The 21,836-nt window shown below is 30.6% G+C and overlaps 1 protein-coding gene across 2 annotated transcripts in view; it reads right to left on the bottom strand.

The window, feature by feature from the left end:
- Positions 1–21,404, bottom strand: part of LOC129751179 (KH domain-containing, RNA-binding, signal transduction-associated protein 2) — a 312,313-nt gene extending 290,909 nt beyond the window's left edge. Inside the window, exon 1 of one of the 2 annotated variants that reach the window (XM_055746533.1) lies at positions 21,111–21,404. The gene's annotated coding sequence lies outside the window, so the exon portion shown is untranslated. The remainder of the gene's footprint in view (positions 1–21,110) is intronic. The other variant, XM_055746532.1, reaches the window with a different exon arrangement.
- Positions 21,405–21,836: the final 432 nt, after the last annotated feature.

Below are 21,836 nucleotides of genomic sequence, written 5' to 3'. Positions count from 1 at the left end.
AAATTGTCAAAATTGTCAAAATTGTCAAAATTGTCAAAATTGTCAAAATTGTCAAAATTGTCAAAATTGTCAAAATTGTCAAAATTGTCAAAATTGTCAAAATTGTCAAAATTGTCAAAATTGTCAAAATTGTCAAAATTGTCAAAATTGTCAAAATTGTCAAAATTGTCAAAATTGTCAAAATTGTCAAAATTGTCAAAATTGTCAAAATTGTCAAAATTGTCAAAATTGTCAAAATTTTCAAAATTTTCAAAATTGTCAAAATTGTCAAAATTGTCAAAATTGTCAAAATTGTCAAAATTGTCAAAATTGTCAAAATTGTCAAAATTGTCAAAATTGTCAAAATTGTCAAAATTGTCAAAATTGTCAAAATTGTCAAAATTGTCAAAATTGTCAAAATTGTCAAAATTGTCAAAATTGTCAAAATTGTCAAAATTGTCAAAATTGTCAAAATTGTCAAAATTGTCAAAATTGTCAAAATTGTCAAAATTGTCAAAATTGTCAAAATTGTCAAAATTGTCAAAATTGTCAAAATTGTCAAAATTGTCAAAATTGTCAAAATTGTCAAAATTGTCAAAATTGTCAAAATTGTCAAAATTGTCAAAATTGTCAAAATTGTCAAAATTGTCAAAATTGTCAAAATTGTCAAAATTGTCAAAATTGTCAAAATTGTCAAAATTGTCAAAATTGTCAAAATTGTCAAAATTGTCAAAATTGTCAAAATTGTCAAAATTGTCAAAATTGTCAAAATTGTCAAAATTGTCAAAATTATCAAAATTGTCAAAATTGTCAAAATTGTCAAAATTGTCAAAATTGTCAAAATTGTCAAAATTGTCAAAATTGTCAAAATTGTCAAAATTGTCAAAATTGTCAAAATTGTCAAAATTGTCAAAATTGTCAAAATTGTCAAAATTGTCAAAATTGTCAAAATTGTCAAAATTGTCAAAATTGTCAAAATTGTCAAAATTGTCAAAATTGTCAAAATTGTCAAAATTGTCAAAATTGTCAAAATTGTCAAAATTGTCAAAATTGTCAAAATTGTCAAAATTGTCAAAATTGTCAAAATTGTCAAAATTGTCAAAATTGTCAAAATTGTCAAAATTGTCAAAATTGTCAAAATTGTCAAAATTGTCAAAATTGTCAAAATTGTCAAAATTGTCAAAATTGTCAAAATTGTCAAAATTGTCAAAATTGTCAAAATTGTCAAAATTGTCAAAATTGTCAAAATTGTCAAAATTGTCAAAATTGTCAAAATTGTCAAAATTGTCAAAATTGTCAAAATTGTCAAAATTGTCAAAATTGTCAAAATTGTCAAAATTGTCAAAATTGTCAAAATTGTCAAAATTGTCAAAATTGTCAAAATTGTCAAAATTGTCAAAATTGTCAAAATTGTCGAAATTGTCAAAATTGTCAAAATTGTCAAAATTGTCAAAATTGTCAAAATTGTCAAAATTGTTATAAATTTACAAAAATTTTCGAGATTTTTTTAAAAATTTCAAAAAATATCAAAAAACATTACCAAAATATACAGTTATTATTAAAAATTAAAAAAAAAATCACAAAAATTTACAAAAATTTACAAAATTCACAAAAATTTACAAAAATTTGCAAAAATTTGCAAAAATTTGCAAAAATTATCAAAAATTTACAAAAATTTACAAAATTTTACAAAAATTTACAAAATTTTACAAACATTTACAAAAATTTACAAAAATATACAAAAATTGACAAAAGTTCTTAAAAAGTTACAAAAAATGGGAAGATATTGCGACAAGTTTATGTTAGTTTATATTTTTTTTCGTTATCCTGACAGATTTTGTCAAAATCTAGAAATCACTCAACAGAAATCAAGAAACCAAAATTCTACAAGAAACCAAAATTCTAAATTATTTGATTTCCAAAACTCATTGAAAGATTTTAAATTGTATTTCAGGCTTCCAAAAAGCCTTTCATGATCATTTTTGCAAAACTTGCTGAAGAAATTCGGTTTTCATTAAAAAAAAAATTACAACACGTTTATTGTTTTATTTGCCAAAAAAAAAATCTGGGTAAAATCCGGGGTTTTTTCTATAAAATCCGGGCAACAGAGCCGGGCGAGACTGTTCCCTAATTTTGTATTAAATATTTGGGAAAATCTTTGTACCAATTTAGTTGAAAATATGTGTATATTAAACTCAAAAGAAAACTTGATGTGCTTTAAGTGTATACTAGTTATTCCATGAAAAAATATTTATACATTTATTATTCCTTTAGCGCTGTATGACGGAAATAGTTCCCTTTGTGAAACGTTGTCTATCAAATTTTTGAACCGATTCAAGAAATTGAATCCATTTCTTTGCGATCAGAAAGGTACAGAATTAGAAGATATACTACTATTTCTATCAGTAGCTTAAAATTGACGTAACCGAATATCTCTTGAACTGACAGTTCTCGATACAGATCTAGATAATAGCAGCAAAACCTGGTTTGAATGAGAAATGGAAAACATAAAAGGTATTACACTAATTTTCAGTTATGTTTCGATATTAAAAAAATGCACGAAACAATAATTTTGCAAAGTAAATCAGCTTACTTCAAAATAGTAATAAATTTGAAATAAAGCTTTGTCATATATGAATTTAAAACTTAATTCAAACCATTGATTCCGTAAGTTTCGCAACAGTTATGCTCAGCTTTGTAGAGGCATAACTGTTGCTTAATCGACATCAGTACTTATCGAACTGGCAAAGCCCGTGTTGGTTCAGTTTTGCCGATTCTGGCAACCGATTCCTGTGGATTGTCGGTGGTTTTCCAAAAGTTGAGAAGGCAGGCAACAACAGCCTGTCCGTTTTCTTCCACGAGAAGCTTTTGAATGGACCGAACCAGTAGCCAAAAATCGTATTGTGCTCCAGGGGAGCGAAACTTTCGGGTGCCGGTTTTCTTGTGCTGGAAATTTTCCATTTAAGCTGCTGTATCACTCTTCTAGTTTCATTTGAAAAGAAGTGAACCTTCAGCAAAGTTTAGAGGGGAAGGAAAAAATTGTTCAAACCAGAAAACATTCCTGTTTATGGTAGCTTCTACTTAAAAACCAAAAGCTCACCCCCCAAACCAGAGGGAGGGAAAGACTTTTTGTTGAGCAACTAGTTGGGTGTTTATGTGTCTGTACGTGTGTGTTATTGTTTTTCCTCTGGTTGTTTTCAATGAATGCTTTTCGAAAGGAAGACGATTGCGGGTAAGGAGAGCAACTTGCACCCGGTAAGCGGGATTTGTTCTCTCGGTTTCGGTCCATGAGCCTGATTTAAGTCTTCCATTCAACACAAAACCACCCAAATGCTCCGGCTGTGTGCTCTTACTAATCCTTGGCAGGAGCCTCATCTATTCATAGATAGACTGACTGTGAACACCATCAAACAACAATAACAACAGAAGAAAATCATTTTTCCAAACAACGAGAAACAAAAACCCACCCACATCCTCATTCACATCCCAAAAACATGTGTTACCGGAAGCAGTTTCGCCGAGCTGGAGCGAAATAGTTTTGTAAAATTACCGGAAACGTTTTGCTTTGATCATGATCCAATTATTTTGAAGTTTTTGCCCAAAATAGAATGAGCAGTGCTGGGGTGTTTTTGATTGGAGTTGTTGTGTAGTTTTATATTGTTTTTTCTCTAATGAATGAAATCGTTTGAGTCTGAAGAGATTTGATTATTCAAGCCGAGCTGAGCACTCGGTTTGAGTAGTTTGAAAAAAAAAGGTTTGAGATTGGGTTGCAAATGCCAGATGCGGTCTTTAATAAAAAAAAATCGATGAAATGGAACATAAACCCTCAACACAATCCTAAGTCGTTAAAAAACTGTACCTATTTAAAAGAGTTTTTAATTCAACTGGTATGATGGGAAAGTTTAAAAAACTTGTTTATTTTAAAATAATCACCTCTATCAAAAAAAAACCAGTACAAAATTTATTAAAACTAAATCTAAACAAATATTTAAAAAAAAAATTAAAATACAAAAATTTGGAAAAATTGAATCGTTAAACAAGTGAATTGGAAGACATTTGAAAAATAAAGTTTATTTCATTGCCCGATGTCGAGACTCAATACTCATTTGAAAAAAAAAGTTGTGTTTCAAGCATCCAAAACCTTTTGGAAAATGGAATGACAAAACATACAAAAATGGGAAAAATGACAAAACTGAAAAAGACCAAAAATACAAAAATTTAAAAACAACACAAAAAAGATAAAATGTACAAAAAAAATATTTGAATTCTTATTTTTAAAATATGAGATTTGGATCCCATGTTATAGGTTAAATCGTTTGATTGTAAGCAAAAGAAGTTATTTTTTATCTTACAGTTCAATTTTGTTCATTTTTTAAACAGAAATGGATGACATAATTTCAACAAATTTAAATTCAAACATTCAGTCTTTTGATTCATTTAATTTTTTTTAGTGCGAAATGTTCTTGAATTTGTCCGGTCCCACCTAGATAGTTTTTGAATTTCTTGTTAGTTTTTTTCGATGGAAAACGTTAGTTGTTGATTGGTTGATCGTTGCAGTCAAATTGATTTGATTGAAAATAACATGTTTCCGGAATAATCAAATAGGCTTTTCTTGACTTGTCGTGGTCATAATGTTGAATAGAGATAAATTGTGCTTTCATTTGAATTTTGAAAAAAAATACTCACCCCAGTTATTCGGTTTTACAATGGTTTTATCAGTGGATTTTCCAAACTACTATCACTCACCGGCACATCAACGAAATTGAATAGGTCAGCGCGATTTGATTATATTAGATATTAAATATCAAACGTAAAAGTAAACCTTACGACATTTTTTTACAGTGAAACTAAACTAAAAAATCATTTGTATTATTTGGGACAAATTTTTGAGTAAGAACCTGAATGTGTTGACAATGAAAAACAAATTATTGATAATGAGAAAAAAATCATTATAATTAAAGCAAAACAACCGCTAAATTGAGGATACCCGATTTTTTTTCGCATGTATCCGGGCCAGACAAATCAGGAATATTTTATCCAAAAACCTGGCCAAAATCGGGAATTTGATTTCAAAAATGTCAATCGGAAATTCGGAAAATTTGGTCAAAACCCAAGAATGACTCAACAAAAATAAAATGTAAAAGTCTTGAAAAACATTTTTTTGTCAAAACTTTCAAAAAACCTTTTATGATTATATTTATAAAACTTGCTCAAAAAATTTCATTTTGGATGCATAAATAAAGAATTTTGACAACATTTTGTTTTTACTTGGCAAATAAAGTGAATAAATCCGGGTATAATCCCGGCTTTTTCAATAAAATCAGGTAACCGACCTGGACCGGACGTTTTACAAATTTTGCTTGAAATATCCGGACAAACCCGGATTAAACCGGGCAATCTAGCAAGCTTTCGCTAAATGGACCACAAACCTGATATATAAAATAATATCAAAAAGAATGACTTAAAACGACCAAAATTGCTTTATAATTATGCGAATGATGAAAGTGAAAGTTTTCGTAGTAAAAGTGAAGAAATGTTCAGAAAAATTCGTTTGATTTGTAAACATTCGATTTTTGCCACAAAAAATGTTCGCTAGAATATATCATATCTCTTAAATAAGGACTTTTACTAAATCACTGCATCTTATTTAAACAATTGCTTCTGATTAAAGTTTTTATAGCTGGTTTGGTAACACAAATTTGAAAAATCTATTTTTTCAACAGTTTCTATATTTTATTATTTCTTCGCTAACGACCGGGTTTGTTTTTTTAATTCTCAATTCAAGGTTATTTACGAAATTATCGTACCTCGAGTACTATATACATACGATTTTTATTTTAAACTAGCTGATCCCGTATGAACTCCGTTTCGCTTATAACTTCTTATACCCGATAAGTGTGTGTGAATGGTATTTATTTTCACGAAAATATTGCATAAAATATCAAACAATATTTTTGAAGGAACACCCGTGTACGAATTTTTATCTTGTTTGGATACATCATCCAATTATTGCAAAACATGAAGCAGTCAATATGAAATCAGGACTCGAATGCCCGTTCTGTAAAATTCTCATGTATAATTTTTTGCCTTGATCTGATAAAAACGAAATAACTGCAAAAATCTTAAGCAGTATATGGACGACCCCACTTTCTGTCCTTTGAGACAAAATTTGAAATCAGAAATAGAATGTTCATCTTGTGAAACCTGGATCCCATGCATAGTAACACAATTGTAGAAGAAAAAATAGTTTGTATGGACGACCCCCTTTTCTGCCGTTTGATTCAAAATTTGAATCCAGTAATCGATTGTCCATTTTGTCAAGTTCTTGTTTACGAATTTCGGTCTCGATTTGATGGATAGAAATGTAATGTTTGCAAGAAAATGAAACAATTTAAAAATTAGTAAAATTTCACAAATGTCCGTCCCGGCCCGGTTGCCAGGATTTCATTGAAAAAAGCCAGAATCTGGCCCGAATTTGTTCACTTTATTTGCCTAAAAAGATTTAAAACTGCATATGAAAAAAAAATTGCAAGTTTTTTTTTATTTGTGTTGAGTAATTCCTGGATTTCTACCAAATTTGCAAGGATATTGGCCGGATTTATGGTCGACATTTTGAAATCAAATGCCCGGGTTTTGCCAGGTTTTAAGATAAATTAGCCTAAATTTGCTCGGCCCAGGTACGTGTTTAAACAAAATCTGGCAACCTTATTGTAAGCAGTCTTGTTTAATAATTTGAAATAAATATTTCTGAAACAACAGAAAACGAATATAAAAATATAATTTTTTTATATAAAATCAGGATAAAAAACTTCGGACATAGGAATCAGTGTAGAGAAATAGAATATTCGAAAAAAAGTGGGGTGAAACTTGGCAACTTCCGCACACTAAAGGTTTTGGCAAAAACTTCGAAAATATATTTTTGTAAATATTGGTTCCTCTACTGATTGGAAGAGTATCAATATTACGATCACTAAACTTAATTAGAAAAAAAAAAATAGTTTTCAGCATATCCACGTGATAAGAGATATCTTTTTCTGTTAGTTTTTTCACTCATTTTCAAAAGTGTTGTCCATGGCCGGACACTACGAACTACTTCACCAAAGCTGTCACCAATGGAATAAAAACGTAGCAAAATGACTCAAATCGCCTGCAAATGTCTTGTGAATACGAGGTTTTGAGTACAAAACATTCTATGAAGTCTTTCATAAGAGTTTTTTAGACAAATCAGAATGAAACAATTGTTTCCAAAACAAGAGAAAAATTCCCTTTGACCGTACAGCAAAATTTTTAAGTTTATCAGAGAACCGAATTATTTTTGTTTCTGAATCCTTATCTTCTGCAAACCATTTGAGAGTGCTTTAGAAAAGAAAACATAAAAGTTTCAAGTTGAAATCATGTTTGATTTTGATTTTTTTTGTCCGGTCATAAACAACAATATGATGTCCGCACATAGACATAATTTTCCTCATTTTTCGTTTGAAGTTCAGTTTCGTTATCTTCCATCTACTGTAGTCGAAAGATATCCAACCAATATTAAATTGAAATACGAAGTGTGACTATCAAATTTTAGTTTGAAAATAAACATTGAGAAAAAAGAAAAAAAAGTTATTCAATCAGGAATCAGAAATGCAAAATAGCAAAAAAGAAAAAAATACACTCATATGGAAATTTTCTGAGTTTCTCTTCACAGTCTTTTGAGATTCGTTTGGGACTATTTTGAGACTCAAAATTATTTTAGGATTCATTCGATATTCTTTGTAGACTGTTCTAAGCACAATCTTTAAACCTTTTTTCAAAGCCATAAGACGCTCTTTCAAGACTCTTGAGACTCTTTTTAATCTTTTCAAAATTCATTGAGGGCTTTTTAAGGCCTCGTGAGATTGGTCTGGAACTGTTTTTAAATTGATCTAAAACTATTGAGCTTGTTTTAAAGATATTTTTACACTCTTTGAGAATCTAAAGGACAATTTAAAGACTCTCTTCAAATTTTTCAAAAATTGTTTCCTGATTTTTCTAACTGTTTGAGACTGTTTCAAAACTCTTCTGAGACTCTTTTACAGTTCTTTCAGGACTCCAGTGACACTTAAAGGTATTTCGGAAATACATTTACGATCATTCTAAGTCTTTTTTTAAAGAACTTTTGAGATTTTTTAGGAATTTTGAGACTCTTTTTGGACTTTCCCAGAGAAGATTGAAACTCATTTGAGCTCATCCTTTGGAGATTTTTTCGACTTCCTGTTAAATCTTTCAATGTTGTTTTCAAACTTGCTTCAAACTTTTAAGAGACATAAATTCTAGAGCTCAACAAAAGACACCAAAGAGTTTTAAAAGAGTCTTGAAAGTGTCATAATTTGAAAAAACGAACACACACATAAAGGATCTCTGAGAAACATTAAGTTTCACTGAGATCCTATTTGTGTGTTCGTTTTTTCAAATTAAGACTCTATCAATACTCTTCTGAATATTCAAAGACTTTTTTGTAGCAATCTAAATGTGAAAAACTTTAGAATTTAAAAACAAAACTTGAGAATTTATGTTTACAAGCAAAAAGAGGTATATAACCAAAAATTTTTTGGTTTTTTTTATATCAGTTTCCCAAATTTTACAAAAAAAAAGCTTACGTTCATATAAGTTTTTTTTTTAAATAACAAAATAGTATTGTAATATGTGTTTCATTGAAGGAAATCCCCCACAACTTTTTTTTCAAAATATGTTTTACTAAATTTGTAGGTTTCTGAGTCAATATCTCAAAAATTTAACAAAACATTTCGGAGTATCTTATATTGAAGATTCTAATTTTTTTTGGAACCATGTAGATGACCACAGAAAGTTATGATTTATACATAAAAAATATAATTTGTTTCAACATGCTCATAAATATCATCAAACTCGAATAATAAACTGAATGAAGGCAAAGAACAGAAAGGAAAATTTATTGTTATTTAAAGCACGCCGATTCTTGATTTTAAAGCTTCAGCTTAAAAAAAACAGAATAAAATTTTACAGTATTGCAGAATATTTTTTAATGAATTTCAAAGTTCTATTTTGAATCAATCCTTGGATTTCAACATGTAGAGCTGCTGGAGACAAAGTATGAAAATCTTGTGTTATAGGATTTTTCATAAGAATTGGGAATAGAAAAATTCATAAGTTTAAGATAGACATTTCATTGCAACTAACAAACGTGGCTCTTTCAACATGGAAATTTTGAAAAGTTGTAATTTGAGGCTCTTCTGACTCAAAAGCTTGCTGACCACTGCCCTACCAGATTTAAAAAGAAAATCATTCCAAATTTTAAAGCTTAAATTTATGATCAGGACTGAAATCAACCTTGATTGAAAATTATTCAGCAAAATGATAATAATTATCAATTAAAAATAATCTTAATACACTTTTCTTTCTTGAAGAGTTGAAAGAAAAAAAATATCTTGAATTTGGAAAAGTGTTTTGTCACGATTTGCAATGTGAATTTTTAATAAGGAAAAAATTGTCAACTTCAAGTTTAGAAAAATCGTTCAAACCACAAAGTTGATGATTGAATTTTATATAATGAAAGGAAGAAATATATATTTCTTTTATAAGAGTCCCAGCGATGAAATTCTGAGAGAAAATCATTTTTCTATTCAAATTCTAGCAGTTATCAAAACGAAAAGGCCAAAAAAGTTCATTTTTAAGGTACTCAATAATAACTTCACATGATCCATTTATCACTGAATGCTTATGCAGAAAAAATACAGTTTGAGGAATTTGGTTTCTTGAATAACTGAACAAATGAAAATTATCTGTTAAAATGAAAATTAGAAACTCCAAGTTTTGTTGTAAATATTGAAAACACAAATCAAATGCTAATTTAGTTGAAATTACGTTTTAAAATTAAGCTTCCAAATTGATGCTTCAATCAATTTTTGAACTTGATCATTTTTAAAAAAGAGGAGTCGAGATGAGAAAAATAAGTAAAACGTTTATTGTTTAAAATTTCGAAGTTCTTAATATAATATAATAATATTAGATTATGTTTTCATAACACAAAAACTAAGAATTGAAAAACAAAGAAAAACTTTCTAAAAAATATTCAATATATTGAAATAGTAAATTTATATGAAAAAACCATATTTGAGGTAAATTTATGGGAAAATTAAAACAAAATGTGAATATGCAAAGATAAGTTTCTTAACAATATGCCAAGAAGGAAATTTTTCCAATGAAAACGTCTTACCAAACTTATTTTTTAAATTCAATTGATAATTAAAGGGAACAGCATTTTGGTGCCTATGTTTAAATGATTGATTTGGGAATCATTTGTCAAATTTCCATATCACGTCTAGTTTCAGTGATATGGTGTAAATACTAAGGTTTCCAGATTTATTTTCAGCACGTAGCCGGGCTTGGTAAAACCCGGTAGTTTTATAAAAAAATGACCCGGATACGGGCATTTTTGTAATTTTTGTCATTTTTGTCATTTTTTGTTATTTTTGTCATTTTTGTCATTTTTGTCATTTTTTGTCATTTTTGTCATTTTTGTCATTTTTGTCATTTTTGTCATTTTTGTCATTTTTGTCATTTTTGTCATTTTTGTCATTTTTGTCATTTTTGTCATTTTTGTCATTTTTGTCATTTTTGTCATTTTTGTCATTTTTGTCATTTTTGTCATTTTTGTCATTTTTGTCATTTTTGTCATTTTTGTCATTTTTGTCATTTTTGTCATTTTTGTCATTTTTGTCATTTTTGTCATTTTTGTCATTTTTGTCATTTTTGTCATTTTTGTCATTTTTGTCATTTTTGTCATTTTTGTCATTTTTGTCATTTTTGTCATTTTTGTCATTTTTGTCATTTTTGTCATTTTTGTCATTTTTGTCATTTTTGTCATTTTGATCATTTTTGTCATTTTTGTCATTTTTGTCATTTTTGTCATTTTTGTCATTTTTGTCATTTTTGTCATTTTTGTCATTTTTGTCATTTGAACAAAGGTGAACACATCGAGTGATTGTTTCTTAATATGTTTATCTACATGCCTGTATGAATAAAATGGTGTTTAAATCTTTTTAAAATCAAGAATATCGTTTTTTGAACCTTGATGACAGATTTTCGCAATTTTGTTTGAGTCATACTGTTTTCTAAAAATGAACGTAGCTCATTTCCAAAACCTGTTTTGCATAGTTCTCATCGATAAGTGTATAGCTTTTGAATGACTTATACTTTCTGATAAAAACTTGAATCCGAAAAACTTTCAATTGTGAAATAATTATTTGTTTGAATCAGTGTTAAATAAAATTTCAGAGAAAATGCTTCTTTGTCTTTTTTGTTTTTTTTTTTAAATCGGCTTGTACTGAATTTTGACTAGTTTGATAAGTAAATATTCAGATTCTTATTACAATATCGAAGCTGGAGCAATGTGGCTAAAAAAGTCCTTCGCATCGGTGCTGATAAAAAAAATTAAATCCATGATATACAAAAACACTAACAAGACTATCTCAAAAACAATTTGTCTAAATTATGCCAAAACCTTCTAAACACCCATACATTCCTCTTTTAAACCATCAAAGCCCCAGCATATTTCCTATTTGACATAACAAATCGATCTCGACACTCTGGCCCTTCCAGGAATTTCACATTCTGCACAGGCACCATCCTTGGACAGACAGAGCTAAACTCCCGAGAAACCATAATGGAGAAATCCCCATTCATCATCCCGAGGCATGTTCCTCGGTAATGTTTATTAATTATGGAGATTAGTACAGGAATTGGTAGAAAAATTGGGTCGCTAAGCCTGCCCCACAAAATTTATTAGAAAATAATACAACACGGAAGAAGCAAAAGCAAAAAAAAAACACCAACAACAATTCAAATTCCGCAACCCACGCAAATGGAACGGAGCCAAATCGAAAATGAACCATGAATGTTGATTGAGGAAGCTTTTTTCCTTCTTTAGGAATGGAACCAAAAAAAGGAAGCTCCTCAAATTAGCACAGCAGCAGAGACTGTGGAGGGGAAGCCAGTTCTGCGAAATTATGCAAGTCAAATAAAAAAGAAGGCTCCAAACTCAGCCCGCGAAAATGAGAAATTAATGAGGAAAAATTGTTTTACTGTTATGTCGATGGAGTTTTTCTTCTTTTCCGCTGTTGCCAAACACCCCGTCAAGCCCCAGTTGAGTGAGCTGGGCCGGAATCACGTATTTTAATTTTTTTTTGTTCCCTACTCCATCTAAAGTGGGGCTTTATTTGGCAGCAGACCTTCCCGGAGGCTAATCTTCACCTTCAATTTGAAGAGATTTGGGTGAGCATGAGAAGGAAAAAAAATCACAGCCCACCCGAGGATTTTGTAGCCATTTTTGGCTGGGATTTGCGTACTTGTACTTCTTTCGAGACTTTGGCGCTCAATCTTGAATGGGGTTTTTTTTTTATCGGGACTTGTTCCTAATTTTCAGACACAACATCAAGTGCGCATAAAAAGAGCATTTTCACGGTTGCTTTCGTACGCTCTTGTTAACCGGAATTTTCTAAGGAGTGCTGCTTCTGATGATACGTGCGAATGTTGAGAAATGCTAATTAAGTGTATATTTTTAGCAAAATAAAAGTTCAAAAGTGTTGCAGATGTATTTTTCTACTCCATCTTGATTTTTTTTGCTTTAAAAAGACTGTTTGAAAAAATTTCAAGTGAGAAATAAATGAATATAATAATGAATATAATAATGAATATAGTCATAAAAATTACAGTAAAAATGTTAAAAGAAAAATTGATGAGAGAAAAATCTTGAAAAAACTAACTCCTTTGCAATAATATACAGAAAGAGTTTCTTAAAGAAACAGATATTCACAGGCATTCGAAGTTTGAAAGCGTTACAAATAAGCAAACTAATTTGAACCTTTAAATCAGATAGAAATGCTCATTTTTTTCTGGAACTGAATTTTCTATTAAAAATCAAAATTTCACAAACCGTTGAAGAAATAAAAAAAACTACGATTTTAAATTAAAGTGCAATGTGATGAGTTTCGACAAATTTTGCTAAATTCGATCACTTGAAAAAACAATAAATTAGTTGGAAACTGAAACCAAAAAAATTAAAATAGAATTCACAACCTTTGATGAACGAATTATTAAAGAGATTTATATTTTTGATTTATGCCAAATATTCATATCTTTTTGCTTGATAAGTTTTTGATTTATGCCAAAAATACTTATATGAGAGTCCCTCATCTTATTTTTCCCTATCCTTCCAATACTACTTGAAATTGGTTGATGTTTCAAATAATCATACCCATTCATACCCAAAATTCCTTCAAAGTAGATTTACTTCCATCGTTTGATAAATTCTTATGTTATACAACAAAATTATAGGCCGTGCCATTTTTTTAATGGAAGCCCGACATGTTCTTTCCTATATCCACAATGACCCCCCGGCCTTAAATTCCCAGCATTTTTTCAGCACGTATCCAGACCGGACAATAAATCCGGGCAATATTCGGGCAAATTGGTCAAAATCTAGAAAAAAACGAAAAATCAAGAAAAAATGAAAAAAAAAAAATCAAAACTCGTCGACAGATTTTAAATCGTATTTTAGGCTTCTCTGTATTTTTTCAGGATTATTTTTGCAAAACTTGCTCAAAAAATTATGTTTTGGTGGAATAAATAAAAAATATTTGCAAGACAATATGTTTTTTTTTGTTTGGTTTGCCAAATCAAGTGAATACATCCAAGCTTGTGATATAGCTCAGTTGGCAAGTCAATTGCTTCCGGAGCAGATGTCCGTGAGTTCGAGCCCTAGAGTAAACATCGATAACAGTTGTACCGGATAAGTTTTTCAATGACTTTTCCGCCAACTTCATCGTTGATATAAGTCGCGAATGACATAAAGATGTTAAAACGACTATAATCGAAACAAAAAAAAAAAAAAAAAAAAAAAAAAAAAAAAAAAAAAAAAAAAAAAAAAAAAAAAAAAAAAAAAACATCCAACCAAAATCCGGTCTTTTTTGATAAAATCGGATTCAGCGGGCCAGGCCGGACTATTGCCAAGTTTTGCATTGAATATTCGGGCAAACCCGGAAAAAAACCGAACAGTCTGAAAACTTTAATCATGCCTAATTTGGGTTCTTTTGGTTGTTTTGTTCTAAAGTGAAAGAAAAACTTGGAAGGAAAACCTCTCATTTTTCTTATATCTCCACAGGAAAAAGGGAGTGGCACCAAATATCAAAAAAAACCTTTTTCGTACTCTTAAACCGTTCCATAAAAAAATTGGTTTCATTTGCTCGAATAGTTCCCGAGTTACGCAATTTATGCAATTGTATGGGTAGGAGCCCCATTCCTCCCTTTCTATCTTCCCAATAGTAGAAGAATGGGGTTTTAAATATAATTATAGAAATATTGTTTTGTTGTTGTTTTTAATAAAAATCAAATGAAAACGTTTGAAAATTTAAAGTTTTGGTTTATTTGTGATGTCTTAACGCATAGATCAACAATTGCAGTAATGCTCGGTTTTGTTCGAATTCATTTTTACATTTTTCTGTCAAAACATGTTTTCAATGAAAAAGTAAAAGGATTCTGAATACATTTAGGGATGAAAAATACTACAAAAAATTCTACTAGCTGAAATCATAAAGAATAATGTTCGGATGTATGAAATTTTGAAGTATACAAACGCGTGATGCAAAACAATCATATTCCAGCATATGGAAACTAGATATAAAAGGTGAATCTTTGATTCGCATTTTTATGCATTTTAGCCTTGATTGGACATCTTTTGCTCGATTTTTAAATTTTCTATGGTAATCAAAAAATTCTAAAAACCAACTCACGATGTGAGAAACTATGTTGCATCTTAACTTGCTGTTGTATGATGCCCTGTTTTATTTATACTTCAAAGTTTTGATGCATTGACTGAAATCTTAATGATATTTCTCCATTCCCCATTTCGATAAAGCACATTTCAAGCGATCAACGACTGATATACTGAACTTATTTGCAGTTGATAATGATAATGCATTCTCTGGGATGACGATTTATAGGGCTCCTTTGTGGCTGAATACGAACGTTGTGCAATTGAGAAATAAATTTGAATTTTTTAAACACATAAATTTAAAAATGAAAATTCAAAATGAGAATCAATTTGAAAAGCGTACTTCTATGCAAATTAATTTTAAATGTGCTGCTAATAGAAACATTAATGAAAAACGTTTTGAAAATTTAAAAAAAAATGATCTCAATTTTTTCATGTTTCCAATTTTTCATGTCGATATTTAGAAAATCTTAACTAAAAAAAATCAAAAATTAAATAAAACAGTCACAAGCAAAATGCATTTCGTTGCGGAATAATTTGTTTCTATTTAAGAATTCAATCACTTGAAAATAAACTTTCTGATTTGAAGCTTAGACAAATCAACTAGAACAATGAGGAATTTAAACCTTTAAATTGTGAAATCCCAGATTTCACATGTGAAAACTTGACATTTGACGGAAATGTATAAAATTCTTTGTAAATCAAATGACTTTGAAACATTCAAAATGAAATTTTAATTGAAAATAGAACCGTTAAAACCGGGAAAAAACCTGGAATCTCGAATCCTAATCAGGAAAATTCAGAATGAATCTTTTTTTCCATACATAAATTAATTGAATTCTTAAGGTAATTTAGGCCGGAATAAATTTCAAATCCTTCTTTTGTCACTCGGAGTTGGAACATCGCGAGGGGAGGGGACAATAAAAATAATGCGAAAAACAAATAAATTGGGACAAATTGCACGGAAGCATGTATACAACACAATTTCATACTATACCGTTGCACAAAACCTATAAATCAGGTAATTTTTTATCAAATAATTGAATAAAATCAAGAATACAAAATGTGAATTAACTTCCATTTTCCAAAATTAAGTTTTTGGTTTTGTAATCTTTCGAATATTTGAATTTTTTTGAATTTATTTGAAATTTTCTTAAAATACTTTAAACTTTATTTATTCCCCCATTCGGAATTTTGGAAATTTCGAAGGGGGGGTGACAAAAAAAGAAATTGATATTTGTTCCAGCCTTTTTTATTCTTAACAAAGCTTTGTTAGCGTTAGTGAATCTAGGAATTAAAAGTTTCATATCTTGGTGCCCTTTCTTTACGAGTCTTAAGGAAAAAATAAACCAAGAAGTCTAGACGAAGAAAATAGTTGACGAAATCAAAATTTTTGATAACATTGCATACATATGTTGATAGTTTTTTTTTCTTGAATTCGCGTTTTGAATCATAAGATTGATGCTTATCACCTTTCTTTCAACTGGCCTAGATTTTATTAAGTTCAAAACTTCATCAGAAACACGTTATGCTGTATCAAAGCAAAAAATTAGCAAACATTTTAAGAAAATATTTCAAATGAATGGAAAAAATTTTTGAAGAGTACGGCCAAAATCGAATGAACAAATGAGGACGAAATGAAATTGACTAATTTCTGATTTCAAAGAAGTCGATAATTCCTTTAATTGAACCATAGTATTCGAAGCTGAATGAAGCTGAATTCAAAGGAATCATCGACTACTTGAAATCATAGTTTCATTCAGCTAAGAGGATCTTCAAACCTTTGGATACAAGTGACTAATTTCTGCTATTTTGAATTGGAGTCACGACAGCATACGAATACGTTTTTATTCTAACCATACTTCAGATTTTCATTTCATCAATGATATATTTTTAAAAAAAATTCTTTCAAAACTTAAACTTTTGCCATGTGTTATTTATGAATTTTGCACTTTGACTAAAACCGCACCCCAAAAACAATGAAAACGACACATTTGAGTAAGTACACCATATATTGTTACACCTTTTTAAACACAGAATTAATTACATATGTCATATTAATAGATTTCTTGAAAAAAGCATGATAAATACTGAAACATCAGATGAAGAAGTAAAAATCTTTTTAGATTTTCCCTTGACTGAAATCGTCGAAAATTAATTTATTCATATACCAACAAACATGCATACACATAAATGTCTACTTCTTTGGCAAAAAAATGATGTACAGTTTTTTTAATGGTATTTAAAACCGGGGAAATTATAAAATATCTTACGAAAAAAAACTGGGAAAATGAAAAAGGAAACTCGCTGGCCACCCTGTTACTTGAATAAGAATTTGGATTTAACTCTTATCTTATTGAGCCGTATCTTAAGCCTTTTTAAATCCAAGCATTTATTTTTTCTTTAAATTAAGAGCTTCATTTACGAAGACTTTTATTAAACAAAACGGAGATATTACCTATTTTTGATATCAAAACTTACTAAGGATGCAATTTTAAAATATTCCTTGGAGTTTAATTTCAGAGCCAAAGAATTTTGGCTACATTTTATATCACCTTTCCAATTTCGAATTTGTTTATTATTTGAAGTTTGATTTTTTCATATTTGGTTCAATTATTGACAGTTTATCCATAACACCATCGCGTCATTCATGTCTTGACCTGCTATTACTGATGCTGATGTTTTTGTGAGTCTTAAAGCTATGCTGAACATGTAATCAGAACGAAAATTTGATAGTGTAATTTTTTGAGTTCCTTTGAAATAAAGAGAGACTCTAAATGACTAACCTAATCGTTTGTATAAACTTCATTCTGAACAGAATTTTAAAATTCTCATCATCATTATGTTTGTTGATCATTGTTTGTAGAGCAGAATCTTGTTTCTGTTCTAAATTCAATTTCGTGTAAGTTTGACTGTGACTGTTTTCCTGATTAGGTCCCTGAAAAATAATACATTTTTAGGCCAAAATTTTACTTTTTGGAACTATCTATTTGTTTGTGTTATCGACTTTTGAAAACAAAATGCAATCTGCAGTTTGTAAAGAATAAAATAAGTTGAAAGAACATTTACATATGAGGCCTTCAGAATTAATGGGATATAAGTGAAAAATGGACGATTTTGAGTTAATGTTGCCAAACGATTCATCATAATTAAAACTAAATTTGATTTTTTTTTTCAGATTTTTCGAATTTTTTTACATACTTTTAAGTTTCAAAGCAAAAGAAAAATTTTCGAAAAATATATGAAAAATTGCCAAACACAACAACTCAAAAGCCTGTTTTCTCATAATAAGCTTTCAAGCATTTATACCCATATGGCTCCAAGGGCCTCATAGAACAGTTTTTGACAACGTTTTGTCAAAGTTTAAAAAACTGAATTTGGTGAAATTTTGACGCTCTTAAATCTTATCATTTAACGCATTTGATTTTCACATGTATTTTTGGTGATATGTCGTTTGTTTAATCAAAAATAATAATTTTTGATGAATATCATTCAAAAGTAGCTGATACAAAAAAAACCCTTTAATAAAATAACTTAAATTTTTAACTTAATAATTTAAGAACCTAATTTTATTTACATATTTTTAATTATATTTTTTCAATATGATTTTTAAATTAAATCTGTTTCAATTTCTTGCATCACTAAAAGATGATTTTGAGTATTCAATCCTAAATAAAGAAATACAATAAACAACTTTGCTCAAGACCGAAACATTTTTCAATAAGGAAAATGTTAATTTGGATTCCTGTTACATTTAATGGACCTTTATACATGACATTCTGGATGTGGACATTTTTTTCAAGAGTCAAGACAATTTTTTATCGATCATTTAAAGTAGAGACGTTCCTGTTAACAAAACCAAGATTGAGATTTTTCATGAGACGAATGTTTCTCTTTGAAATTTCAATTCATTTCATTAAATTGTGGTGTAGTGGTGTAGAGTAAGGTTGTTCGGTTTTATCCGGGTTTTACCGGATATTGAATAAAAAATTTAAAAAAAAGTCTTTCCCGGCCCGGTTGCCCGGGTTTCTTTGAAAAAAGCTCAGATTTTGCCACAATTTTGCTCGGATATATTCATTTCATTTTCCAAAACAAACAAAAAAAACCAATTGTATTGTGCAGTTTATTGAGCAAGATTCATAAAAATAATCATGAGATGTTATTTTAAAGTCCAAAATACGATTAAAAACCTTCTGATGAAAAAAATTCTCAAGTTTTTTTTATGATTTAGGTTGAGTAATTCCTGGATTTTGATCAAATCTGCCGAGATATTTACCGAATTTTTGGTCGACATTTTAAAATCAAATGCCCGGGTTTTGTCATGTTTTTTGATAAAATAGCCTGGATTTATCCGACCCGGGTACGTGCTGACAAAATTATTGTAAACTTAGGTAAGAGTTCAAGTCATCTACGCCAATGTTCGTGAGATTGAATTCTTATCTTTGCAAACATGCGACTCTTTCTGTATGTTGGTAGTTAAAGAAAAAAAGACCCTTAATACTTGTGTTCGTTTAACAACAAAATTGCGTAACATAAATAAAAGCTTAGCAAAATCCGGGCATATGATTTCAAAATTGACAAAAATCCTGGCAAATTTTGTCAAAGCTCAGAAATAATTAAACAAAAGTCAAGAAAAAATAAAAACAAAATTTTATTCATCAAAACTTATCGACAGATTTTAAATCGTAATCAAGGCATCCAAAAAACTTTTCATGATTATTCTTATAAAATGTGCTCAAATAATTTCGTTTTTGAGGCATAAATTAACATGTTTACATCAGAATTTAATAATTTTTGTTTGATTTGCCTAATAACCGTACTGTTCCCAGATTTTTATGAGATATCCGGACAAACCTGGATAAAACCTGGCAATCTGGCAACCTAAAACAAGTATCCAAGGATTTCTGATTTTTTTTAGAATGCATCAAAAGACAGTATTAAAAGCGAATATTACTCCAGAACTTGGATACCAATGGCAAATTCTGCGTCTTATCTCACTCATCAAATGAAATCCCACAATAATTGCGAGGAATTTGCTGGTTCACCACCCAAATTCAAAGTTTAACCCAACCATCTGCTCTACCCAATCGTATAGCTTGAAACTCAGACAGAAACTTTCACCGTAAAACTTTTCAATCGCACAGTAGTAACGGTTGCAAATTTACAGATAGCGCTCAAAACCATACTTCGGAAAAAGTCCAAACCAACTTATAGCCGGGTATCAACAGTAAAAGGTAGTTGCCTTACCTGTAATTTTCCGCTATCGCTCAGTTTGCCACCTTCAAATGGATTCCAGTCTGTCAACAGCAGCCAGTAGTAGCAGCAGTTGCCGGAGGAAATTTCCCAGACAACTTCAACAACGAAGGATGTTTTCAACGGAGTTTTCCTCTCTTAGACTGGCATACATACGTGTAGGATGTCGAAAACGTGTGGGAGGAACTTTAAACAAAAAAAAGGAATATCACGTAGATACACCTCCGCACTTTCACCCAAAACTTCCTCTTTGGATTTTGTTTTGTTTTTTGTCTCCACTCTCTGGAGCCACTATCAGTCTTCACAGGAAGACGACCAACTTCGAGAACGTGAAGTGACTGCAGCAAACCTTCAGCACCACCACCTTCTACTTATTTCAGGAATATCCAGTCGTGTTCCGGTTCCGGTCCCCCGAAATCAACTGAAAGCTGTTTGAGTTTTTTTTTGTCTTGCTTTTCTTTCTTCGGAAATGATAACTTTTCAAAACAGGTTGCACCCCAAGATGTCACCTTCCCTTTTTAAGATTTACGTTCACAATTTTTGTTTATCTGACCCAGTTCCCTTTTTTGAATTTTCAGAAAAACAAACAATATTCATCGTGTTTTCCGAACCGTTACACTCGCTGATGGAAACTTTCGATTTCACCGGAATCGCAATTTCTTAAGCTAGACAACCAGGAAACAGATTGTATCTTCTGAAGCAAAAACAGGCAGCACTCTGCTTAAATTAATTTCTCTTTTTTAATCCTTCTCCTTGTTTTTTTTTTGCTTCTTTTCCATCGAAACAGATGTCACTTTTTTTCCTTTTTCGAACAAGCTCACTTTGGATAGCAACAGAAAAAAACACTTTCAGCTTCTTTTCTTTTCTATTCTTCCGGTTTCAGCCAAAGTTCACTTCTGTTCCAAAAACCCGGCAGCAGGAAGTACCAAACTCTGTCCCAGCTCTCCGGTTTATTGTGAATTCCTTGGGGCTCAATTCTCGACCGACAAACTTGATTCCAAGCAACTGGATCAGGTCAACCGTACTCTTGACCCACAACAGTTGGAAGGATCGTAGAAGGATAGTAAATGATAGAACCAGAAAAAAACGACTCGAATCCGGTACCCACACCTTGTATTTTTTCCTTCACAAAAGACCGACCAGTTAACCGCACAAAAAAGAGAAACCAAACCCACACCCAGACTAACCGAATCAGTTGTCTTCCTTTCGAACGAAACACCACTCTAGAGTTTAGAAGATAAAAAAAATCAAAATGCAAAAATCAAAAGATCATAAAACAACACAAGTCCCAACTTTAATGCTAGAAACAACAATCTAGCAAGACCACTCTTAACTACAATTTTTTGTTTTAAAAAATCCGTATATGGGACCAACACCAGGAATTGCACCCGAAACGTTCAACGGACCAAGATGAACTGAACGAAGATGGTTCCTGGTCCAGCAACAGCATCACCATCTTCAGGTGCTTCGCTCGTTCTTGAAGAAAAAAAAACCACACCGAGTAAGGGGGGATGAATCCATCCAAAAAAAGCCGAACACAGTCCGGGGGAAGCTTTCCGACGATGAGCTTCGCTCAACTGGTTGTTCCCATCGAAAGCGAATGGAATCGGATGCTGGCAGATTCATTCGCCGAGATGAGAGAGTTCATTCATCTGACCGCGAGAGCTTCTCAGTTCAATTGATGATGCCTAATTCACTCTCGGACACACCAATCAAGGAAAGGAACTGGGTTAAGCGGTGGAATTTTGTTTTGGACCCGGCGAAATGTTTCCTTGGTGGATCATCAGCAGCAATTTTTTTTACCCTCGCTCTACTTCTCCGTTTTTTTATTATT

Source organism: Uranotaenia lowii, chromosome 3 (assembly GCF_029784155.1).
Source record: "Uranotaenia lowii strain MFRU-FL chromosome 3, ASM2978415v1, whole genome shotgun sequence".
In the NCBI taxonomy this organism is placed as follows: domain Eukaryota; kingdom Metazoa; phylum Arthropoda; class Insecta; order Diptera; family Culicidae; genus Uranotaenia; species Uranotaenia lowii.
The sequence above is the reverse complement of the archived record's forward strand: the minus strand, read 5'-3'. Positions and strand labels throughout refer to the sequence as shown.